Source organism: Bidens hawaiensis, unplaced genomic scaffold, assembly GCF_021521415.1.
Source record: "Bidens hawaiensis isolate Kalapana, Puna unplaced genomic scaffold, B.hawaiensis_p1.1 tig00000055_1, whole genome shotgun sequence".
NCBI classification, from domain to species: Eukaryota; Viridiplantae; Streptophyta; class Magnoliopsida; order Asterales; family Asteraceae; genus Bidens; species Bidens hawaiensis.
This window is the reverse complement of record NW_027491016.1, coordinates 5263541-5270253: the sequence shown is the minus strand read 5'-3', so window position 1 is coordinate 5270253 and position 6713 is coordinate 5263541.

Here is a 6713-nt window from a genome sequence, read left to right as displayed (position 1 = left end):
CATTTATTTATATATATATATATATAAGAAAACATTTACCAATACATGAAACATTTTAGCTCCTAAAACTTAATTAGCGGGTTCATTGTTAAAAACACATGGATCTTTAGCTGAACTCAACTCGCCTTCTAATCCCCTGTAACCGTAATCTCTTTCTTTCTATTCATAAAAATATTCCCGATGAAAACCTTATTGATTCTCTTTTATTGACCATTCTTCGATTGATCGAAAACTTTCTTCTATTAATGATCGTATTGTTCCGATTGTACCGTTTATGCTCTCATAATTCTATTTTACTTTAGTTGTTGTCATACTTTTAGTGTATCGTCTAATGTTGTATCGAAAGAAATATTTAGAGATTTATAATTTATTTTTAAAATTGTGAATATTAGTTGTAATTGAACTTCATACTTATTTAATGTATTATTCAACTTTATGTATCAAAAGATACCACTTACAGAATTTACGTTGTCAAACCCATGTAAGACACGGGTACGTAACCTAGTGTGTGTGTGTGTGTATAGCAATGTTAGAATAAAAAGTAAACATTTCCTAAGAAGTGTATAAAGTTTTTAGAACCATTGGATTAAAACTAACACACGGGGGTAGGATGGGAAAATGTTTATTTCTCTCTCTCTTTAATATAATCACAACCACCCGATCATCTTCTCTTCAAATAAAAATAAAAAACCTTACTCCTAACTCTTTCAATTTTGACAACACCATCTACAACCAGCCACCTCCGGTTCAACCTGCTATCACAGCCGTTCAAGCAACCACCAAAACCAATCAGTTCAACCACCGGAAGTCACCACCACTGCCTATCGCCACCGCCGCGTTCAGCCATCCACCGCCACTATCACGTTCATCCACCGGAAGTCACAACCGCTGCCCACTCCGCCACCGTCGCGTTCAGCCGGCCACCATTGCGTTCAACCACCGGAATTCACCACCGCTGCCCACCGCCAGGTTCCAATCAACCTCAGGTACCACCATCTTTAACTACCACCGTCATCACCACCATCGTGTTTAACCGTTATTTGGGGGTGGGAAAGTTATGATTTTATGCTAAATGGGTTGATTCGTTTGTATGTTGTTTGTGGTTGGTTAGACGGGTGTAGAAGATTGTATGATAGGAGTTTGAATAAGGATGTAGTTACGTGGATTGCGATGATAAATGAGTATGTGAAGTTGGGGAAAGTGGAGGTTGCACGCCGACTGTTTGATGAAATGCAGAAGAGGAATAACGTGTCGGTGGAGTATTTAAAGTTTATGTATTAGTATAATGTTTATTGTGTTTTTGTTCATCATGTTCAACATAGTGTGTTGCACGCCAACTGTTTGATGAAATGCCGAAAAGGAATAACATGTCGTTGAGTGTTTAAAGTTGATGTATTAGTATGTTGTTTATTGTGTTTGTGTTTATTATATTCAACATAGTGTGTTGCACGCCAACTGTTCGATGAAATGCCGAAGAGGAATAACGTATCGTGAAGTGTTTAAAGTTGATGTATTAGTATGTTGTTTATTGTGTTTTTGTTCATCATGCTCAACATAGTGTGTTGCACGCCAACTGTTTGATGAAATGCCGAAGAGGAATAACGTGTTGTGGAGTGTTTAAAGTTGATGCATTAGTATGGTGTTTATTGTGTTTTTGTTCTACATAGTGTGTTATTGTTCTTGATGTTCTTGGTCTTGTGTTTAGAAATTATAAAACACTGGACGAATATGCCCCTGGAGTGTTATAAAACAAGTATTTAAATAAAACACAATACCTACAAAACACACTTTTCATCTAAACCATCCGATCATCAAATCTAACACACCAGATTACTTCCTACATTTTTTAGACACACTTCACTTCTTATTTTATATATAGGGTTAGGTTCAAATAAGAAGTTTGATTTTCCTAAGAAGGCTAGGAAGGGGGTATTTTAGTCTAACACTTTAATATCAAAACCCACTTACTTTAATCTCAAAACCCACTTAAATTAATTTCAAAAACCTACTTACATAAAACCCACTTACATCTTCACTCATCTCCTGCAACCACCACCACTCCACCGCCCACCGCCACCACAACCGTCACCCACCGCCGCCACCTCGCCAAAAAAGTCTGGGAAATTTTGCTAGAAAATTTCACCGGAAAAGTCGTCGGAAAGTCATCGAAAAACAATCCTCGAGAAATTTCGCCTGAAATATCATCGAAAAATTCACCAAAAAGTCGCCGAAAAAAAGTCATCGGAAAACGGCCGCCGAAAAAAACACTATGAAAAACATAATGAAAAAAACATGGAAAAAAACACTATGAAAAAAAATGATAAAAACACAATAAAAAACATAATTCTATGGCACAATGTAAAAAACATAATAGAAAAAAACACTATGAGAAAAAAAACAAAATGATAAATACAATTGCATAACACAATTTTGTAACACACAAGTTTGGTAAAACACGATATGTAAAAAACCTACTAATTTTTTTTAATTTTTATATAATAATATGGTACTCATATAAAAGATAAAAAGACACTCGTTATTATGGTGAATTTGTTTTCAATAAAAACGTCGTAGAAAAAAGTTATGGACGTCTTAAAATAATGGGGGATTTGGCATGTGCCTTGCATATGGAGAGAGAAAGTCAACAAATGTGTTATTCCTGTTATGTCATTCCTCTTATTTTCACACATGATTTACACCTAAACTAATCTCAACCCTTCATGTTCAAAATCAATGGACAAGATTACTTCCTATCTTTTCTACAAAAACTATACTTCCTATTATAAAATAACCCTTTATAAGGAGAGGATCAAGAGAAAACTCACCTTTAGAGAGAAAACTTAAAAACTCCTAAAGAATTATTTTTAATTAAAAATAAAAAAATATTTTCAAAATTTTTGTTTTAGCCATTATTCTTATATTTTCTTATATTTCACTCGAAAAAGATAAAAAAAATAAAAAAAAAACCGTTGTAATGCACATACGTATTACTGTACGATACCGTTGTATTACACATGTGTATTACTATGTGTTTTTGAGTTTAATAGTGTTTTATTGCATATATTCAACATTTGTGTATTGTATATGTGTAGTAATGTTGTATTATATGGAAAAAAAATAATAATAATAATAAAATAAAAGTCGATGTGGTGCACATGTGCGTTAATTTTGTATTACGCATATGTACTAATGTGTATTCGATGTGTGTATTAGTCTTATATTGCATATATACAATGGTGTGTATCAAATATGTGCAACAGTGCTGTATTCTATGCAATACAAACACTTTTGCATATATGCAATGCACACTATTACACATGCGCACTATACCGACGAGGTTACCGACAAGTTTTTTTTTTTTTTTTTTTTTGGAACCAATAACAACATATAAGAATAATGGAAAAAAAAAGAAACTTCAAAAAAAATTTAAAAATAGGTTTTTTAGAAATTTTTAGGAGTTTTTAAGTTTTCTCTTTAAGAGGAGTTTTCACTAGAACCCACCCCTATATATATATATATATATATATATATATATATATATATATATATATGGGAGATTTCAAATGAGAACCTTTGAGTTTTAAGAACTCGAAAGAACCCAGTGTAACGATTTTTTTTTCGAATTTTTTTCACACATGCGTAATATATGTAGGTTACATACACGTAAAAAAATTACAGAATTTTTACGCACCGAGTCGACTTTTTACACGTGTAACGGACGTAAAAGTTAGTGTAATCAGGTATATCTTTATTCTTTCTCCTACTTTGACTTTTTTTTTCAGATTCAATCTCAACCACATATTTCAATCCATTTAATTAAATGTGTGGCCTAGAATGGAGTTATTAAGTTCTTTCAACTCAACATGGTTCTCAAAAAATCCCTCCCTTATATGTGTGTGTGTGTGTGTGTGTGTGTGTGTGTGTGTGTATAGGCTAACTAGAAAATGAAAACCCACTTGAGTTGTGAAAACTCTAAAAACTCATTCTCAACCACATGTTTTTAATTAATGTTTAAATCTTGTGATCCACAATTAAAGTGAATAAAAATGTAAATATAAATATAACTTTTTCTCTCTCCTGAAAACATATATAAAAATGAGTAAAAAAATGTTAAAAAATAGCAAAACATTTTTTTTTGATGTTTCGATGTTTTATATTAAATGTTACAATATATATTACTTGTAACAAAAAAAAACGATGTTACATAGGGTTTTCGCGGGTTTTCACAACTCAAATAGGTTTTCATTTTAACCTTACCCTATATATATATATATATGAAAACTCTAGAAACTCATTCTCAATCACATGTTTTTAATTAAAGTTCAAATCTTGTGGTCCACAATTATAGTGAATAAAAAATGTAAATATAAATATAACTTTTTTACTCTCTCCTGAAAACATATATAAAAATTAGTAAAAAATATTAAAAAATAGCAAAACAATTTTTTTTTAGTTTTTGATGTTTTGTATTAAATGTTACAACATATATTACGTGTGTAAAAAAAGAAAAACAAAAAAAAACGATGTTACATAGGGTTATCACGGGTTTTCATAACTCAAGTGGGTTTTCATTCTATACTTCCCCTGTATATATATATATATATATATATATATATATATATATATATATATATATATATATATATATGATCCTAAGAAAACCCTTTGCAAATTGAGATCCATTTTGAACCACTAAAAAAACCTCTAAAAAATATGCAAAAAAGTAAAAAAACCAAAATTCTTATACTTCATTCCGGTTTCATAAACAAAATTCGTATTATACCTATAAACATGTTTTATGATTTTTTTTTTGGGTTTTTGTGATCTAAAATGGTTCTCATGATTCTCAATTTTCAAAAAGTTCCCACATGATCCTGATCCTATATATATATATATATATATATAGATAAAAGATCCAATACAATAATTCTTTATCGTACATTACATACGCGACACTTCGAAACGTTAACCCTAAATCACAATTACACTCATCTGTCAATCCCTCTCCCTCAATCCGTCTCCACCACCACTCGCCGGCATCAACACACCTCCTTCATCATCACCACTTCAATTGAATTGAATTGAAATATACAATTTGCAGACACCCATTTGCTGAACTTTAAATACGTTCCAGATTTGTTCATATGATGAAATCGATGATTAAATTGATGGTCAATTGATGATTACGAGATTATATGAAGTTCTTTTAGTGTTCGATTTCATGTTACAAATAGTTTAATTTCAGATCTGAGCTTCTAAACGTTTATAGGTTTGTCTAGAACGTTTAATTTCATATCTGAGCTCTGATTAGGGTTTTGAACTTCTAAACATTTTGTTATGAACTTATAAAATTTTTGTTCTAAACTTCTAAACTTGAATGTTTAAAGGTGTTCGTTTTTTGTCAGAACGTTTAACTTAAACATTTAAAGGTGTCCATTTTTTGTCAGAACGTTTAACTTGAACGTTAAAGGTGTTCATTTTTTATCAGAATGTTTAACTTGAACGTTTAAAGGTGTTCATTTTTTATCAGAACGTTTAAAGGTGTTTGTTTTGGTCAGAACGTTTTAGTGTCTTCACTTTTGTTCATAACGTTTAAACGTAATATTTTGAACCATAATCAGAGCTCAATTGAGTATCATATTCTGCAATTTCATTATCGATTGATGAATCTAAATCCTTCTACACATCAATTTGATTGATTAAATCATCATTTTTTGGTCAATTTTGAAGATTCTTGATGTTCAACGACGTTTCATTTTGATTTTGGTTTTTGGCTTTAGAGATTTCATACTTTAAGCTCTAATTAGGGTTTAGAAATTGGATGAGATAGAGCGATGAGATCAGAATTTGGATCAGAATGGATTTGTAATCGATGAATTTGTCATGAATTAGTTTGGGTTATTTAAAAAATTGCCACCGTGTGATTTTTAATCCAACGTTCTGGAAGATCGCGTACGTAATGTACGATAAGACATTTTTGTATAATAACCCACCCCTATATATATATATATAGGGGATGGTTGAGTGGAGAAATCATATTAGTGTGAGAAATGCGAGAAATCAATATGGGCCATTGATCATTTTAATCAACAGTAGATAATGAGAATGTCAAACTAGTAATAATAGTAATCTCATTTAATTGGTTTTTAATATGAAAAGGGCATTCTGGGAGTTTATAGTAATTTTAATCAATCAAACTTATATCTCACTATTAAATGCCCAAAATTTACTCCTAAATTAAGATGAAGTTTCCTTAAAATTGCACTCATAATAATCATTCATACCAAAATTTCCAGAATTACTAATTGTTTTACACTATTTATTATAAACGACGTGTTTTGTATTATTTTATTTATTAAACAACTCAATACATAATAATAATTAGTTTCTCACTTCCAATCATTTCTACACAAACCTACACACGTTATTCTTTTTCTAATAATACAAAACCTTCCACTCGTTCTTTAACTTTATTTATTTTGGGTTAAAAAAATACATAAATACGTTAACATTTATTTATGTTGTAGATGTTGTAAGTTAGGTAATGTAAGATGTTAAAAAAAGTACTACTGTGTAGGAAATTTAACAGGATATGTAGGTGAACGAGTTTGATGATGTGTGATATTTTAAAATGGTGTAGGTTATTAAAAGGATATATATGTTAACACGATAATTTGTGTAGCTACTATATTCAGTGTAGGTTACTATATTTT